The sequence below is a fragment of the Leopardus geoffroyi genome, chromosome A1, assembly GCF_018350155.1.
Source record: "Leopardus geoffroyi isolate Oge1 chromosome A1, O.geoffroyi_Oge1_pat1.0, whole genome shotgun sequence".
Classification (NCBI taxonomy): Eukaryota; Metazoa; Chordata; class Mammalia; order Carnivora; family Felidae; genus Leopardus; species Leopardus geoffroyi.
In genome coordinates, this window is record NC_059326.1 from 98,872,689 (window position 1) to 98,888,783 (window position 16,095).

Sequence of the window (16,095 nt, forward strand, 5' to 3'; positions counted from 1 at the left end):
TTTTTTTTTTAATTTTTTTTTCAACGTTTATTTATTTTTGGGACAGAGAGAGACAAAGCATGAACAGGGGAGGGGCAGAGAGATAGGGAGACACAGAATCGGAAACAGGCTCCAGGCTCTGAGCCATCTGCCCAGAGCCCGATGCGGGGCTCGAACTCACGGACCGCGAGATCGTGAGCTGGCTGAAGTCGGACGCTTAACCGACTGCGCCACCCAGGCGCCCCGTGTTGGTTTTAATATATGGAAACTGCTGGAAACAAGAAAGTTTGCGTATTATATCAGCAAGGATTTTCCCTACGTACTCTTTCTGCTCCAGAAGATGAAAATTAGATAGATTTTTTTTTTAAAAACCATTATTCATGCCTAAGGAGTTCTCATTAATGCCCTCCCAAAGGTCTGCTGAGAACTTTCACTAGTGCATATAAAAATGACAGACTAGGCAATCGTACTAGAGCAAAAATAAAATTCTGCTTAAGGACTCAGTAAGTACCTTCACAGTGTTCATCCTCATTTGAGGCGTCATTGTTTATGATCCTTGTTACCACCAATAAGTAGCACGCAGCTCAAACAAATTATTTTTTTTCTTTTTTCTTTTATTAAGGTATAATTGATATATTAGTTTCAGGCGTGCAATGTAATAATTCAATATTTGTGTATTATGTTACAAAATAATCACAGCAAGTTCAGTTAACATCCATCACCATGCATAGCTACATTTTTTTTTTTCTTGCGGTGAGAACTTTCAAGATCCACCCTCTTAGCTACTTTCAAATATGCAATCCAGTATTATTAACTATAGTTATAGTCAGGCTTGTGGTGCTCTAGAATGCAGCTCAGGGAATGCAAAGATAGTGGCCAGCCCTCAGAGGTCTCTGGAAAGGATAACAGTGAGCCCTCAGATGCTTGTTTTCATTTGAAGCCTGCCCCTCAGGCTGTAACTATGGAGGTAGGCTAATGGGTTCCTTTTAAGAAACATGGAGCTCCTGGGTCTGTTGCTTCCAGCTGTCCCTGGAGAATGGGAGCTATTTAAGAACTCTCTCCATTGTTTGCAGTTGTGTGGGACCCATGAGCGTAATTCCCCCTAGCCACCAGAGTCATGTAGGGGTGTCCACAAAAATTGGGCACCAGCTGAGGGTCTAAGCTCTTTTCTGCAATACACAGGTGAGCTGGTGCAAGGCAGAGGGAGACGGAGAAGATGGCATCCACCGGCCTTTGTTTCCTGAGAGCTCATGTGTGGCCTGTAGATGTGTGTCAGATCAGAAGCCTGTCCCTCAGGGCCAAAGCTCCAGGACAGGCAAATAGGCCTCTGTCTCAGAAAGGCTGGGGGTCTGCTCCAGTATGTTATCAACGCAGGGCCCTGGAGTTGGTAGGCTACCAAGAGCGTTCGTGCTCATTGCTGTGGTCTCGCGAGACCCAGGAACACACGCTGCCCTGCCCTCCTGAGCCGGGCGGTCACCGCGCAGCAGTAGCGGAACGCCGGCCAACGGACATGTGTAAAAGCAGTCCTCTGGGAGATGCACACGCTTTGGTATGTGGTAGAGGAAACGTGTATTTCTTTTTCTGTGAAAAAGAAAGAAAGAAAAAAACCCTAGCATTAAATTAGGGGGACAAAAATGGCGCCTGTTAGCTGAAGTGAGGCCGAGAGAGGGAGAGCTGGAGATGGTGGCCGCCAGCCAGCAGCCTCTGCGTGTGTCCTAGATTACATGCCTGACCCTCAGGCTGAGACTTGGAGATCAGTAAATGGCGCCCGTAGGGCCACAAAGTTGGGAGCTTCTGGATTGGCTGCTTCTGCGCTTGAACCCTGGAACCCTGGGGCGGGTGAGTCCTTGTGAGAGCCTTTGAAGAGCCATTCCTCAGCTTTTTAGCCTTGTGGGTCTTGTGGACATTTGATTTGCAAAGCTGGACGTTTGGTGTGGGGGAGGGGGCGCCGGGAGCGTTTCTTCCCATGTGGGTGCCCGCTGTGGAGTTCAGACTCCTCACTTGGGGAGAAGCTCAGCTCCCTCCCAGCTGGATCACCTTGCAGGGGTTGGGGTTTAATGGCGAGTTTGTGCCCCAGCCCCTCTTCCCGCCTTCGATGTGGACGTTCTGTCTTTAGCCTGGTTGGGTAAGAGTTGGTCTGCTCTTAGGTTTTGTCCCAGGAGGTGGTTCGACATGTGGCTTCAGATTCAGTATGTCAGCGGAAACAGGTGAGCCGGGGATCCTCCTCTGTCACCATCTTGAACTGGAACTCCCAACAACCTAAGATAAATTATTTTTAATAATTAAAAGACGAGGTCATTAGGTTTATTCCCCAACGATGACCCGAAACCACTTCCCATTTTGTTCTGCACACTTAAATTGATTTATTGTCGGCAATCTCTCCTGGTAGTACTTAAAGTATCCTGTAACATAATGAAAATTAGTTTGCCATGCATGATTTGAACCCGTGAAAATTAAGACGTTGTGCGTGAAAATAATCCAGCTGGGAATCAAATTGCCAGTTCCTGTGAGATGTTAGGCATTGAAGTATGGATGCATGGGCTCATTCACATTCTTTTAACGTCTATGCTGATTGCTTCAAGCTGTGAATTACTTTCAATCATAAATAGGAAAATCAACTCCCCCCGCCAAACACCTAGAAGTAAAATCCATCAAAAATAAGTGATAAAAATCATAGTTCTTTACTTGATGAATATACTGGTTGTTGAGCAGTCCTGTCTCTGCGATAGTCTATGGTGAGACCCTAAAGAATTTTGCAAAGATGTGACCTTATCAAGCCAGCACTTGGGTAAGATAACACCACTGGTAATTGATAAAGTGAATTAGGGCACCTGGGTAGCTCCGTTGGTTAAGCGACCATCTCATGATTTCGGCTTAGGTCATAATGTTGCGGGTAGGGAGTTTGAGCCCAGCATCGGATCTGCACTGGCAGTGTGGACCATGCTTGGGATTCTCTCTCTCTCTCTCTCTCTGCCTCTCTCATGCACTCTTTCTCTCTCAGAATGAATAAATAAACTAAAAAAAAAAAAAAAAAAAGAATGAGGCTGTGAAGTGGGTAGGGGTGAGAAAGTACATATCAGGAAAAAAAAATCTACTTTCTTTGAATTACATTTATTTTCTTCAACTTGAATTACATTTACTTTCTAAGTTATGTCACTTTTTAAAATCACGTTCTCTTCTTTTGTTCTCTTCAAATTTTAGATGTACCCTTTGCTATTTTCACAGTTCACTATTACTTTCACAAAACCTATTAAACAATCTTGAGTTCCCGTTGAGAATTACTATTTACAGATTTCTCGAATTGAGCATGCCGATGTAGATAATCTCCACTTCCTGACATTTGCTTTTGGAGTGTGGGTTTGTTACATTTACATGCAGCTCCAACTGTTCTTGCTGGCCCCAAGTCACATAATTACCAGGTGTATCTGTATGGGTTAGATGATTCTATTTATTTACTGAGTGCCTAGTCTGCAACACGTTCTGTTCCAGGCACCAGAAAGAAATGGGTTCGGAAAAAAGGCATGGGTCCTATTTTGACGCAGTTTAAAATCTAGAAGATTGGAGAGGGAAATACATTAAACATGTGATTTCACTAGGTAACAAGAAAATGCAACAGTGTGCTAGGTTCTGTAAAGAAAGGTACATTTTATGCTGAGGCTATATATATCCAGTGGTTGTAACTCAGTGGGAAAAGTAAACTTTGAGCCCAGATCTCAAGAGTGACTACCAGATAAATGAGGCAAAATCATGAGCAAAGCAGTACAAAGGAGAAAGAAAATAGAATTTCAGAAGTCCTGAAAACAAGGCTAATTAGATTGGAGCAAATAGAGTAAAGACGATAGCACAGAGAAAATATGTACCCAATATACCTGATTGAATCCAAGCCATAAGAAAAATGGGGAGTGGAGTGGGGGCGGGTTCCAAAAGATAATCAAAGAGTGCAGAATTATAAAGAAAAAAATTAAGAATGGCCTTGGGGGCATTTTTTATTTATATAAGGTGTAGTTCTCAATGAAGATGCAAAAATGCATTCAGTAGCTATCTTTAAATTCATAAAGGCTTGAGCAACTATAGGTAGACTAACATTTAAAAATATGTTGAGACCAATTTCTGTAAAAATAAATTTGCCTCTATGTGTCAGAGAACCCAAACTAACAAATAAGAGGCTGTTCAGACATGACAGAGCACCTCCTTAAAGTCATCAGGGATCCAGTCTTCCAATTTTCTGCTCTGATGTCCTTGGAATATGACTTTTGTCCTTATGGTGCACAACAATTGCTAGAGCTCCAGACATCACATACACATTGCAGGCAGTACAGTGGGGAGAGAGCTTACCACTTCATTTGTAAGGAAATTTACTGAAAAATTTTCACAGGGTATTTTAGTATATCTGTCATTGTTCAACTGGCCCCAAGATCATAAGAACGAAGGAATGTAGTCCTTTGGCTGGGTACTTTTGTCACTTTGAGTAAACTTGGTATTCTGACACTGAAAATTTTGGGGAATGAATTATGGTACCCACAGCTATCTAATTCTGCCACAGGACTTCAAAAATGTAGCACCAATTCATCATTCCCTGGGTTGAGTATTAGAGATTTTAAACACTAAACGATATGCAGGCTTGAGGGAATACAATTTTCAGCTCATATTTTCAGGAGGGAAATAACAAGTGGAGTTACATCATGTGAACATTTAATCTTCTTTGGCTTTTACTATGCTCACATCTATTCCTTTTTATGGACATATACACAGGATTGACAATCATATGGAAAATCTCTATATGTTTCCTGTTGTGAGTATCTCAACACACTTTGATTCTGGTCCAGAAAGAACAGTGCACTTTATAGATTGTAGAGGGAATTTTCACAGGACATTTTGAGTCTATCATACCTCATTATTATGATATTCTAATGTACTGATAAATGGAATTTATCAGTAACTCACTAGTGCATACTTTAGTAGGGGGTTTTATAAATTGTTTTGGGGAAAAAAGTAGTATTAGAATTGTCTACCCATCTTTCAGATGAACAGGTCTTTAAGTTTGCGGGCATATTTTATGCTGGTTTTATGTAAGCGTCCTTTAGTATTTTTTGGTTTGGGCATAAAGAGGGGGTTGTTCATTGGGTATAGTGACAAGATCCAGGTATTCCAGAGGCTTAGATAGAGGAAATCAGTATACCCATAAAATTAAAAGTAAATGCTTGTAACTATGTATAGTATGGGTTCCTATAGAAAACACAGGTCCCCACCGTCGTATGCACTTACCTAAACACAGAGACTTTCTTTGGTCCCGTGCCAGTTATAAATGCATACAATAATGTTAAACATGTTTGAAATTATTTGAGATTTAGAGATAAAAAATAGCACGCAAAATTGGAATTCAGTGTGATTGATCAAAAGAGGGTAGTCTGTACTTTTCAGTCTTTTTAATCATAAAATAAAGTTAATTCATGAATGACTAATCTAACCGACCACTATGATCAAATGAGCTGTTCTACAGCCTAGGAACATATGCTCTGCAAGCTTCTTTCAATTTCTCTGGGGAAGTGTCTGAATCTTCCAGAAGTGTTTATGCTTTATTATCCGATGTGCAGATTGAACCCACAATTTGCTAACCTGATATGTTTTTTGATTAATTTCTGTTTCTATATTGCATGCTAACATAGAATAAATTTTTCAATGAAACATGAAAATGAGACCAAACCTGAATAGCACTTTATACATTAATGACAATTCCTTTGGAAAATTACCAAGAAGGAAATATGCAATATTTTACCATAATCCAAAGAACTACTCTTTTTTTAAATGTTTATTTATTTTGAGAGAGAGAGAGCGAGCATGAGTGGGGGAGAGGGGCAGAGAGAGCAGGAGAGAGAATCTTAAGCAGGTTCTGTGCTCAGCTTGGAGCCTGATATGGGGTTCAATCCCATGCCTATTAGATCAGGACCTGAGACTGAAATCAAGAGTCAGATGCTTAACTGGCTGGGCTACCCAGGTGCCCCCCATAGAAATACTCATTTTAACTTAGAGTACTTAGAAATGGAGAGAAAGGAGCTTGGGATAAAAAGAGGAAGGTATACAGCATGTTATATTACTTAAAATTCAAGTTTTCACTTTATTTTAAAAATATATGTTTAATTTGTATTTATTATAAATTAATATAATTTACTCAATTAGATAAATTACACAGTTTATCCCATTTACCACCATTTGTCTATCCTATCCCTTCTCCAAAGGGAACCTGTGGCACAGATACAAATACCAACAGAATAATATAGTATTGGTGTGTATATGGATATGAACACATGTGTGTTCTACATTAATGGCATCATAATTTATCTAGTGTTTTGCCACCTGAATTTGTTCCACTGACGAATACATTTTAGAGATCTTTCCCCACTGTTACTTGTATCTCCTAGGAATTCCCTATATATAGTATTTACTCATTTCTCTGTGTTTGGATGTTCAGATTATTTAGTTTTTTGCTGTTATAATCAACACTGCATGCAACACAAGCATAGGTGATTTCCTGTGCACATCTGCACGCTCTAAGGTGAAAATTGAGATCAGTTTTTCTTTACGAACATACATGGCCAATGCTGTAAAATTTTTTTTAAGTTTTGTTCAGTTTTGAGAGACAGAGTGCGAGGGGGGAGGGGCAGAGAGAGAGAGGGGGAGACACAGAATCCAAAGCAGACATGGCCAATGCTATATAGCATGTAGCATTGCCACAGATTTTGAAATTTTATTATTATACTTCTTTGGCATTAGTGGTAGTGGTGTGTCAGAAGTCTCTTTTTATATCAGGAAATTCTGTTTAATTAACAGGAAATGAAACTGAGGAGAGAGGAGCCCTAGATTTTGGGGGTAATAGATTTCACTGGAGAAGTGTCATTTGGCGCAGTAATTACTATTTTCCAAAAGTACAGATGTAGGCATTAGTTTCGGAAACATGAGGATAGAAGATAGGTATATTTCAATGTTTATTTATTTTTGGGACAGAGAGAGACAGAGCATGAACGGGGAAGGGGCAGAGAGAGAGGGAGACCCAGAATCGGAAACAGGCTCCAGGCTCTGAGCCATCAGCCTAGAGCCTGACGCGGGGCTCGAACTCACGGACCTAGGTATATTTCAAAAGGCAAATCATGCTCCTTAATTACGCTTACAAAACGTTGGAAACAACTATGTTTGTTAAGTCGTACTTGTTGTTTGGTTTCAGTTAATGTTGAGGCTTCTTTTTAAAGATGCCATTAGAATTCTCTTTTCTGAAATAATGCTTTTGAGATAAAAAAAAAAAAAAAACAACAACCAGAAAACTATTGTTCAGTTACAGTATAAAATGTGAGGGGTGTTATTCCCTGTGACAATTTATGATCGCTGTGTTTTAGTCACAAAATTGCCTCCCTTACAAATCAACATTTTCAACAGGAGAATGTACATAGTAATTAATGAAGAGCAAACAGACATTCACTTAGGTAGCCTAGCCCTCCTTTTAAATGAAAATGTGTATCTATTTGAATTTCAAATGCTATAAGATCTTATTTGTACATGTAAAATATTAATGTTCTCCCGATAATGACTGCATCCATAGGCTTTAACATTTTATTATAATGAACAATTAGCAGGTGGTTGAGAAATTAAAACCATCTAATTTTCTCAGGCAGAAACCCACCCTAACTGCTTCTCCTGCAAAAATAAAATAAAATAAAATAAAATAAATAAAAATAACAGAAAATAAAAGCTCTTAACTGCTCTTTCAAAGCAGAAGTCCATTTGAGAAGAGGCCAAGAAGCGTGCTGAAGTAGAAATGTCCTTTGCCAGTGGATTTTCCTTTGCATATCTGTTTTTTTCCAGCATTTGGACACCCAAATACTTTCCTGAGTAAAATAATGGAATTTTACTGAGAAATTTGGATAACTGGAGCAAAGCAGGGGGCAAAAGAGAGAAGGGGGAAAATAGGTTGCTTTCAACCAAGAGTTTAAGAAACAGCCTCCTTTTCTGTAAGGAAGCTCTTTTAGATTTAAATCTTTCAGAGCAGAAAACATCTGTCAACATCACCTGCTGGGAATACTGCCATCTCTTCTAGGGACAAAATATCTCAGCCTTAGAGAAGTTTCAGCTTCCTTAAGAGTATCCCTCCCTGTCATCCAAAACTTTGACTATCAATACTTTTTCATGCAACCCCATTATCCTTGAATTTGAGATTTGTCCAATTTAATGTCTTGCTATTGACTATTCTCCTTTACTCCTTCAGCAAATGTCGAGTGACTCTTATGTTCCAAATTCTCACTGCTTAAGCATAGAATTTAACTTGGAGCTTCCTGGAAGTCAGGAACAAACTATAAATAAGTGGAAAATATAGAGCTGTATAATTTGTTAGAAAGAATAAGACAAAGTGTCAAGAAGTTCAATAAAAGCCAAGAGCTCAACAATGAAGTCCTGTGCATTTCAGTGAAAGAAGTTTTGTGTGCTTGTAAGCTAATGCACTCTGTTTGTTGTTTCTTACTTTTCCAAGACCAAAATTTGGAGTAAGTGGAAGACTGGATGTGAAAGCCTGTCTCCTGTATAAGCCAAGTTTGTGTTGCTTGAGAGTTTCCAAATCCTCTAGATTTCTGTGTTTTCACCCTACATAACCTCACTCTTGCCCCGTACATGCTGGGGGATAAACCAGCTCCTTCCCAGAGTCTGTGTGGAGTGTCTGTTTCTCCCTGTTTCCACTGATCGTGGTTCTGCAACTTGCGCATCAGAACAGATGTCCTCCTTCATGCAGTTTCTCCCCAGGTGAACACCACCCCTATTATCTTCTTGCCAAAGCACAAACAACACAAGACTTTTCTGTGCCTAGCATGTTTTAATAAAACTAAGGAGAAAGTGGAGGATTACATCCTGCTCAAATGGCAGCCCTCACTTTAGTTTGTACACCAAAAATGCCACGTTTCATATTGCATGATAGGTGATTTCTCTCTGGTCACTTCCTACTCTTCCTTTCCCTATCAAAATTATAACCATCTGTCTCCTTAGTGCGTTCTGTATTAAGGCCATTGCTCTCCCTTTCTAGCTGCCTTCAACCCCAAATTACTGCCCTTTTCTTACATAGAGCAGTATGCTATTAAGACCTCATTTTGCAAAGCCAGGAAGACTATTTGAGATATTTCCTGCAGTAAAGACCCACCTCAGGAGCACGTGGGTGGCTCAGTTGGTTGAGTGTTCAACTCTTGATTTTGACTCAGATCGTGATCGCGGTTCATGAGTTTAAGCCCCGTGTCAGGCTCTGCACTAACAGTGCAGAGTCTGCTTGGGATTCTATCCCTCTTCTTCTCTGTCCCCTCCCCTCTCAAAATAGATATATAAACTTAAAGACCCACCTCTACCAAGCTTCCCACTAGAATTTAGAAATAAGAGAGTACTTGTTTACCCAATGAAATTCTTAGGCACTTGATAGGATGCTAGTAAAAATATTTATCTTCCATTTGATCTGAGTAGCTCCTTATAAGTTGTAGGACTGGAAATAATGATTTTGTTGTTGATGTTTTGTTGTCTTTGCCTATTTTGATTTCTTCCAGTTATATCGGAACTCTCCTGAATAGATTTTTATGAATGAATGTAAATTAATTCCTTTTGTAATAAGATGATTAGCCCAATCATTAATATTATTATTAGTATTTTTAAATTCCTGTAGTTTACTCTTAATGTATTTGGAGATCTGTGTTCTCTTCTGTTCATAATTTTGGCTTAAATTATGAATGTACTCGGTACAACAGAAACACAATGGTCAAATGTTAATATAATTTGGTGGGGCAGAAATCACTTGAGAAGACACAGGCTTTTTGATTACTTTAGGAAAATGTTAATTACATGAGAAACACATCTCTTGGAATTCCAAGAATTATGCTGCCATTACTACAAAACTAATGAATGGATTCAATAAAAATTGAATCCGTGTCTTCTGGGCCAAGGCACCATCTAAGAACAAGGATATAGTTATGCACAGAAATAGCAGTGCTTGCATTATAATGAGAGTAGGCAGATGATAAGTAAATAGAAATTTTTATATTTAATAACAAATATGGCAAATGTCTGTTGTTAGTAAGAAATGTGGAAAATGATAGAGCAGTACATGGGGAATGGGAGATGACGGAAGTTGGGAAAATCAGTGTTGTAAAAATGTTATATTATATACAGCAGTGAGGCAAGACCCCTTTGAATTGGTGACATTTGAGCAGAGACCCAGAGGAGCATTGGGAGTCAGCAGTATGTGATTGTGGGTAGCACATTTCAGGATAAGGAAGAACAAGAGTGAAGGGTCTGAGTCAGAAATGTGCTTAAAGGAGGAAAAGTAAGTTAGCTTAGAGCCGAGTGGCTAAGCACAGAGAGATGGAGATGAGGTAAAGATGTAGCAGGGGGATGTCAGACTTTGTAGAATCTTATAGGGATTTTAGGACTGTGGATTTTACTCTGAGTAAAATGAGCAGTTATAATAGGGAGTATATTTGAGAAGTGGCAAGATCTAAGGAGCGAGGTGATTTATCTTTTAAAAGGAACACTTCCTCTGCAAATGGGACTTAGGGCAGAGTTTGAAGCCAAGAAACAGTTGGGTCACCTATTGGAATAATCCTGAAGCAAACAGGTGATGTCTTACACCCAGGTAGATTGCAGTGAAAGTGGTCAAAGGTACTCAGTGTTGGGATATATTTTGAAAGTTTAGCTAATGATACTTGTTTGTAGATTGATAAATTATGGGTTGTAGGAGAAATAGAGTGTCAAGAGTAACTTCAGGTATTTTGTTTTTTGGAGTTCTGAGTAAATAGAATAGTGAGGTTGCTGTTCATTCAGATGGGTGTCTGAAGTAGGTGCAACAGCAGACTTAAGAGGTAGAATCAGGATTTGGTTTAGGATATGTTAAGCCTGAGATGAATAATAGATATCCAAGTGGACATGTCAAGAGAGGAAGCTAGAGTTCCAAGTCGGATAAACAATGGGGATATACATTTGTGAATCATCAGGATGTAGGTGTTGAGTAAATCCATGGGCCTGGATGAGATCATCTAAGGAGGGAGCATAAATACAGAAGTTGAAAGATAGAGAGCCCTTGGGCACTCCAGTATTTAGAGTCAAGATGAAGAGGTAACAGCAAAGGAATATTTGTAGAAGATGGACTAGTAAAATGGAAGGAAACTAAGGGAAATTAAAAGTGACAAAGAAATACATTCTAAGAGGTCAAATCCCAAATGACATGACAATGACACTACTTATTTTGGCACAAAGCATAGTGGCCCATCCACAGAAAATCTGTGTATTTTATTTAGGCTCACTTATGTGTTAGGAGGAAGTTGACAGCCTCTCACAGAGGAGTCCACAAGCGTGGACTGCATGTGGTGATCATGATGGCCCGTATTCCATCTGGCTGTGGGACAGTGACAATGCCCTAGGACTACGATCTAGTGAAAAATCACTTTCAAGTTCTCCCACCTCTCCAAACCCCAGCCAATTCAATTCAAGTGAAATTTATGAGCTACTCTGAGTCATATTATGCTTACTTTGGAAGTGTAGCCAGGCAGATGTCCAGGTTGCTCATGGCCCTGTTAAATCTTAAGCAGAGACTGTATCATTCAACTTAAAAGAAGCAATTAAACATGATATATTACAAAAGGCAAACTAGGAAGAAACAAAAGAAGCACCCAGTAATTGATGGTCGAGGGTGATGTTATCCAGGACCGAAGTTCTCTTTGCAGGGATGGTATTTGTGGTGCTAATCTGCACAGTGAGAAGGCTTACAGGCAGCTGGTAAAATTAAAATAGTAAAGGTGGGCCATCATGCTCAGAGCTTCGGGTTCCAAATGAGGGTTTGTCTTAGTGATTTGAGTAAAAATGTGAGACAGCAAGTGAGTGGAGTAAGGATCCTTTTACCAGGCTAGGATTTATCATGAATGTTCTATCAGGCTTCTTTGTTGGAAGAACCTTGAGGAACCCAACCATCTTGCTTTGGTCCTCATTCTCCCTCAGGTCCCATCAATAAAGTTGCTTTTCCTGAGCTCCTTTTTCTATCCCAGTTAGCCCCCCTCCCTTTTTTTTTTTTCTGTGCAAAGTTTTCTAGATGTCAGGCTGATTAGGGCATTGTTCAGCTGATGCAGGCCTGGTTAGATCTTCCTCTCGCTTCCCTCCCCTTGGTGAACTTGGACATATTGGGTAATACTGTCATTCTGAATACTGCATGAGACGTCTAGGCTGTGAGAAACAGACAGCTGCGAGGTGACTGAGGAAGAAGACACTTCCAGATACACATGGTCCCAGGGTACCCTCCAGCTCTCTCAGCAGTGCTTATTAGTGATGGCAAGGGAGTTTGCAAGGAAATGTGTTTGCTAGGTTTAACTTTACTGTTACTACTGTAAACAGCAAGGAAATCTCCTGAGTCCTGAGTACCGAGAGCACTGTATTCGTATATGGGACGTGCATCTCGTATTGATTATACATTAAAAATTGGGAGATAGTCACGGAGTCTCAGTAAGATGCTAGATAATGGAAGAAGTTAATATATTTCCCACTTTCTTTTTCATTTTTTAGACTCTTGGTTTCTTCATACATTAAAACCTCACTGTGAAGAACATTATAAATCTTGTTAATTATATGGCAGAACAACATACAGAGATGATTAAAGACCAATACAAAAATAATTGCACATGATTTCATTTGGAGAAGGAACAGGTTAGAGACAAATTGACAAATAACTATCAAATGTGTGAAAAATCCTTACAAAAAAGATGACTGAATAGTTAGCTTCCACGAGGACCAAGTAAATTGGCTTAATTAGGCTTTATTAAACAGATTTGTTTTTTTACTGAAAGGAGAAATCTTCCTAATGGTGTGTACTTTACTAAACTTTGAGGTTTTAATCTTTTCCCGTCTTCTATTGATTTTTTTTTTTTTTTTCCTGTGTGGTTTCTTCCATCCAGAAGCAGAAGCAGCAGTTGTGGAAATTTGTGTTCTGATCCTGTTCAGAGTAATGACATTAATAATATGTCATAGCAAGGATAAATAAAATCTGATAAATTAGAAGCATGGTGCATGCATATGATTCTCAAAACTCTCCTCAAATTAACAGAATAAATTTTAATTTTCAAAATTGGGTATTTGATAATTAACTAGATTTACAAAAGAATATTTACTTTATAGAAAATATTAACCCAGGACAAAGTTATGGCTCATTTGATAATCATTGGTTAGTCATCAATTGGGATTTTATATGAAGGATGTTAAGGCACCTGCTAAGGGTAGGAAATATTGTAAAATGTGCCTATCAGGAAAACTCCGTGAGGCCAAAGCATGGAATCTGAGTGAGCATCCATCTGGTTGCCTCTTAAAATAATGCTTGATCAAACTCATCACCCTGGAATCCCGAATGCAGAGTTTAGGGCATGAAAATAAGAGCAGGCTCTTACCTAATGGCTTTCCAAATAATTGACCTTGTATCGTCTCATTCCTTGAAGAGCTGTTCCGTTTCTTCCAGTGATACTTGCACTTCTGTATTGCTTTCACAGTCCACGTGTGTAACTTTCATGGCTGCTTTAACTAAATATAAGAAACAGACTTGGGAGCACTGTTGTCAGAAATACTCTTTAAATTTCTGTTCTTATGGTGAAAAAGCCTTTCTATTTTGCCTAATAGCTGTAATTAACAGTAAAAATGAATGTTTACCATAGTTCAATAGTTAAAATTTGCAAAGGGGAAGTAATTGAATCCATTAAACACATCATTTTCATCATCAAATATAAAAGGTGTAAATCCAGGTGTTCTGTTAAAGGCTAAGAATTAAAAGAGAACAACATGATTTTCTCATTCCACATATTATTATGGAAGTTTTCTAAGCAAGCTTGTAACATATAAAAATGAAGCTCTACTAAGACCAACAAAACAATACAAACAAAAAATACTGTCTTCTCATTTATTGGCATTTAAGTAAACACACAGTCTATAGAGTGGACTCTCTTAAAATCTTGGCTTTAAACACTACTTTTGGTGTGTTTTTTTAAAAAAATGTTTATTTATTTTTAAGAGAGCACGCACACAAGCGGGAGAAGGGCAGAGAGAGGGAGAGACAGGGAGAGAGAGAGAGAATCCCAAGCAGGCTCCTCACTGCCAGTGCAGAGTCTGATGCGGGGCTCAAACCCACACACTGGGAGATCATGACCTGACCGAAGTCAAATGCTTCACCAAGCCATTGAGGCACCCCTAAACACTACTTTTGTGATCTTCAGAAAGATATTTAACCTACTTTGCGTCAGTTTTTTCCATCTATAAAATAGGGATGATAATTACATGTACTTCATATGGTTTTTTGAATTAAAACATGTATACACTTATCATATACTGACATTGCCTGGCATATACTCAGTGCTCGATACATATTAGATTAAAATGTGTAGCTTTTATTTACAAAGCACAGAAATATTTTAAGTTGGTCTAAACTTGGTGTAAAATAAGTTAACAGAAGTCAAGAGTAAATCCACACAGTGATCTAAGACCACATCTCTCTAGGCCTTCGATGCTTATCATTCTGGCCATAAAGAGGTCTTCACACAATGAACAAGTTCTGAATCCCAGACCACCTCTTCTCAGTCAACAGAGGTCAAGGTGGTAAACCATACATTTATGCCTTCTTACACCACCCCTCAACCCCCCACATTTATAGCCTTGTTGTTTCTATTTGGCTTAAATCCAGAACAAGTAATGCCATTAAACCCTCTACTCCCCTTTGTACAGTTAGCACCAGGAACTCATGCTTCCTGGTCCATTCACCTCACTGGTTCTAAACACCCTTTCTACCTGCCATTCCCTTCCTTTGTTAAACTCTTCCTTAACTTCCAAAAACCCTTCTACTGTGTTCTCTGGAACTCATAATCCATTATCAGCATAATATAATGGGTTTTTAAACTTTTCTCTGAACATACTTTTGCTTTCTAGCTCTTAAAAAACCTAGGGTCTTCCTTAAAAACTCTATTTCCCTTGTAGCTTTTAATCGATGTCTGCTTTTTCATCCCTAACTGGGCTTTGACACTGGCCTTTAAGGTGAGGTTGTGTCACCTCTACTTTTCATGGTGGTTTTCAGACCATTTTGGACGATTCCCTTAGGCTCTTCTCTAAGCACCCCCACCATCAAGGTTTAAACCTCATGATAACAGATTTATTACCCACTACCTTTCCTTGTTTCTGGCATTTGCCTGTGCCTTGGTCATTCTCCCTTCATTTCTCGGAGATTTAGCTCTCAGCTCTTTGTCATTATCAATACCTTTTCCATTTTAATTTGTGGCAATGTGAATATTCATGGATTCATAGATAAATCTTCCAGCACCTTGCTCCCTCCATTTCTTGAGCACCTCTTCTTTTGACCTCCCTTTTTCCTGAGCTCTTTATTCCCTAGCCATATGCTAGACCTTATTTTTACCCCATGTTATGCATTATTCCTCTTTATTTCCTATATTTCATTTCTCTTTCCCCAGCTCCCCTTTTTAGTACTCACTACTCACTCTTAACACCCCATTTGCTTTATTCACTTGAAATAATAGGCATTCACGCTCTCAGCAACTTTACCCACATTACATAGCTCAAATTACTTGCTTAATCATTAGAAACCTTCCTTTTGATAAACCCTCAGCTCCCTTGGTCTTCTGTTATTTCATTAGCTAGTTGGGTTCAGCTGTAGCTATGGTTAAATCCAACTCTTCAGATACTTCACGTACATATCCATGAAGTTAGATAAGATTGGGAAGAACACACAACATTCTTCATCCCATTATAAATTCTGAACAAAAAGAGCCAATGGGATTTATTTAATGTTGTCTGAAAAGCTTATTCTGCTTCTCTCTTCCACTCATGTTATATATTCCGCTTCCTCCTCACATCATCATGATTTCTCCATATGTGCTTTTGTCTGAAGTTAATTCCTCTGCTTATGCACTAGAGTATATTCTATCTCAGCTGCTTGATCAAGGTATCATTCCAGTAACCATTTTTTCTCTGTTCTGTATCATTATTTCTGTATCTAAAAATTTCCATGTGTCCCTAACACTCAGTCTCCACTCACCTAGCTATGACCACTTCTCTGGCTTTTTTTTTTTTTTT

At 39.1% G+C, this 16,095-nt stretch overlaps 1 long non-coding RNA gene across 1 annotated transcript in view; it reads left to right on the plus strand.

Moving 5' to 3' along the window:
* The first annotated feature begins 620 nt into the window (after positions 1-620).
* Positions 621-16,095, plus strand: part of LOC123602303 — a 105,880-nt gene continuing 90,405 nt past the window's right edge. The window contains exon 1 of the long non-coding RNA XR_006714442.1: positions 621-1,818. This is a non-coding gene — a long non-coding RNA (uncharacterized LOC123602303). The remainder of the gene's footprint in view (positions 1,819-16,095) is intronic.